At 36.6% G+C, this 3,481-nt stretch overlaps 1 long non-coding RNA gene across 2 annotated transcripts; it reads right to left on the reverse strand.

Annotated features, from left to right (window-relative positions):
• Positions 1 to 632: 632 nt before the first annotated feature.
• LOC132847967 (uncharacterized) lies at positions 633 to 1,910 on the reverse strand. 2 transcript variants are annotated; one of them, XR_009648686.1, is made up of 4 exons: positions 1,892 to 1,910; positions 1,505 to 1,615; positions 1,281 to 1,421; positions 633 to 984 (listed from the first exon to the last, which is right to left on the reverse strand). It is a non-coding gene; the product is annotated as an uncharacterized LOC132847967 (long non-coding RNA). The 2 variants fall into 2 exon arrangements; XR_009648685.1 differs by lacking the exon at positions 1,892 to 1,910 and having other exon boundaries at positions 1,505 to 1,744.
• Positions 1,911 to 3,481: the final 1,571 nt, after the last annotated feature.

Consider the following 3,481-nt stretch of genomic DNA (forward strand, 5'->3'; position numbering starts at 1 on the left):
ACTAGCCAGTTGATAAAATGCGTGTCCGCAAAATTTTGAATGTTGTTTTGCACTCATTTATTATTATGTGTTATTTAAATTTTATATTTAGTGTTAAATAAATAATTGTTAAATGTAGTACAGAGTCTGTGGTCTATCTCACAAAGAAGCGCCGACTGCCCCCCCCCCCCCAACCATATAACATGGATAGACAGATCCATGTAACAAGGATAGATTCCATGTTCTTAAATCTAATTAGCTTTTAAAAGCTTTGACACACTGAAAATCTGAGGTTTTTGAAGCCAGATAATCAAAATAGTTTATTAAAATATTTTATATACACAAATAATTTTTGTATCATTTTACATTCATTATTAGTCCCCTGCAGCAAAATCCAGATCAGTCAGTGAATGAATATTTATTGAAATATGACTTTTTTAAGAATTAAAAGGAACATTTCTTAATGAAATACTAACTAATAATAATAATAAATACATAAATAAATACATAAATAATAATAAACACATTAAAACAATGCATTCAATTAGGACCTATATATATATATATATACATACAATTCAACTAGCACTTTCTTCCCTGTTTGTTGTATGTGTGTAATAAAAAAAAATGAAGAGTGATTTTAGCTCATGGTATCTTAAGTCTGTAACCTAATGAACCAGAGTTAATGTATTTAATGATGGAGACTTAAAGGCACTTTTGTACGTTGCTCTGGATAAGGGCATCTGCCAAATGCTGTAAATGTAAATGTACAGTTATATATTGCACTAAAGTCCTGGATAAACAACATTTCATCCAAGTGCATACAAGCTATAGAGAGGAACAACAATAAAAATCTTTGTACTTATAAAATATAAATATGTTTAACTGTTTGAGAAGAACTTTGTTCTGACCTTTGTATCAGGGTTCAGGTCTTCACAGATCATACTCATGGTACTGATCCAATTTCCATAGATACTCTCTTCTTTAGGACTTGGCTTCTGTTCACTGTTTGACACATTAAATAAGGGTTAAAAGTGTACAATCAAGTTAAAACACACTAACTTATACATACAGTGATACCAATTAAAATTTAAGACTGCAATAAAATTTGTTCATTAGTATTAAGCACAGGCTTAAAGGCTCATGGTCTCTTAAGTATGTAACCTAGTGAACCAGAGTTAATGTATCCAATGAAAGAGACTTACTGTAAGCACTTTTGTACGTCACTATGGATAAGGGAGTCTGGCAAATGCTGTAAATGTAAATGCGCCATTTCAGCACAACCCGCCACACAAACATACCTGATGTCTCTGAGGAGGTCCTGCTGGGCTTTGAGTTGACTTTGAGCTTCCTGGATCCTGCCCTCCATGGTGAGGCGGGCACATAGCTGGGCACAGTGAACACCCAAAACAGCCATGTTCAGGCTCCCTGCCCACACCCAGCTATAGATAAAGAAACTATGTGAATTCTTGCTAAACTGGATTCAATTTTCACAATTTTTGTGCATGTTTGTATGCAGAGCTACCTGCTAGTGGTCACACGCTTCTGCTGAGTGATGACTCTGGTGACTTTTTTAAATCTCGAGTTTTAAAAGACAGCTGAAGCTGGAAAGGAACTCTGTCTCTTCTCTGAAAACCTGCAAACATAGGTGCATTTCATATTTTATTTTATACTCCAGCAAGGCTTAATGAAGTGAAAATTAATTAAATATAAGTAAAATTTATGACAAGAGCAAACAAAGTCAAATTTATGACAAGAGTAAACAAATCTGCTAGATTGCTGTAAAAAGTAAAACAAGCAAACAAACAAATAAATACAATTTGAAATAACCAGTTTATAGGATGGCAATCCAACTTTTTAAGCATTCTGTGAAATCTGTTTATACTTGAAATAATATTTTCTCTTCACTCACCCTCAACTCTGTCTGTTTTACAGAGTCCAGCCAGTTTTACTAAAATGTCAATAACTCAAGAACTAAATGAGCTATCAACACCAAACTTGGGACACATGTGAAAGAGGTCAAACTGAGGTCACAGTTCAAAAACCGCCACTTGGCCACTTGGTGGCGCTATAACGGAAAAAATCACTAAAAACAGCCCTTTTTAAAAAAAAAAAAGCCCTCTAGCGCCACCAACAGTCCAAAAATACAATTTTGTGCTGACTCGTAAGGCAAAGTCTCAGAATCAGAATCTTAAGAATTCGCTCACTTTGTGTATGTGACTTGCGGGTCACTCGTTCTGCATCTGGATGCTTGTGTTTCTTCGCTTTATGGATATGACTGTTTATTTTAGGGAAAACTGGACAGGTGAGTACTTCACATGACATATATTGTGGCACCCTCTGTAGCATGACATATGTAGCATGACATGACATATATTGTGGCACCCTCTGTAACTTGCGGGTCACTTTGTGTATGTGAAAATCCTTTAAGGCCTTAAACTCCCTAAAGGCCTTAAGCGCTTGAACCCGGGAAATGCTGCTTGCAGCTTTAATTATCATTATTATTATTATTATTATTATTATTATTATTATTATTTTTATTCCACCCTAGAAACGATCGTGCAGCCCAAACCGTAAGGCCTAGAGAGCTCAAACTTGGTCAAATGGTAGTACTGGTCACAGTTACTCAGGGCCAAAAACTCAGCGGAATCGACCAATCTGGGGCGCTTCAGCGCCCCTCAACGCGTTTGTGCTCATAGCTCCTAAACCAACAGTCCAAAAACCCAATTTTGTGCTGACTCGTAACGCAAAGTCTCAGAATCAGAATCAGAATCAGAATCAGAAAGGTCTTTATTGCCTTTAAGTATGTACCGATATGACTTTGTTTATTTTGGGGAAAACTGGACAGGTGAGTATTTCACATGACATACAGTATATTGTGCAACACATTGGTAAGCTTTTCTGTATTAGAGACACTAGGTTAGGAGCGGGTGCCACCCTCTGTAACTTGCGGGTCACTTTGTGTATTTGAAAATCCTTTAAGGCCTTAAACTCCCTAAAGGCCTTAAACGCTTGAACCAGGGAAATGCTGCTTTAATTATTATTATTATTATCATTATTATTATTTCGTTTGAACAACCATATGCAGCACAGAAGTTCGGCTTTCCATCACTGGAAAATGGCGCACATGGAGAGATCATATAGTTAGCGCAGCCAATAGGAAGTGCGCGCACATTAGCGCAGGATTTAACTTAAACAACCCTCGAACTTTAATTCTTAAAAGTTTAAGTTGACATATTGAACTGTCTGTGGATACCAGCAGCAAATAACCTGCATTCCCTTTTTGAGGATTTATGGTGTTGTTGCCTTTCCAGTGCACCTGTAGTCATTTTCATTTTCACTTAAGCAGGTAAAGGTGATTCACAATCACTTATGGGTCGTATCTTTAATTTGGGGATCGATTTACTTTAATTGACCTGCTGTTGTGTTCCCTTAATTAGGGGTCAAGCCCCGAAGGGGCGTAGACACCTATTGTTATTGTTCTTCGTGTTCTTATTAGTGT

This window comes from Tachysurus vachellii, chromosome 7 (genome assembly GCF_030014155.1).
Source record: "Tachysurus vachellii isolate PV-2020 chromosome 7, HZAU_Pvac_v1, whole genome shotgun sequence".
Classification (NCBI taxonomy): domain Eukaryota; kingdom Metazoa; phylum Chordata; class Actinopteri; order Siluriformes; family Bagridae; genus Tachysurus; species Tachysurus vachellii.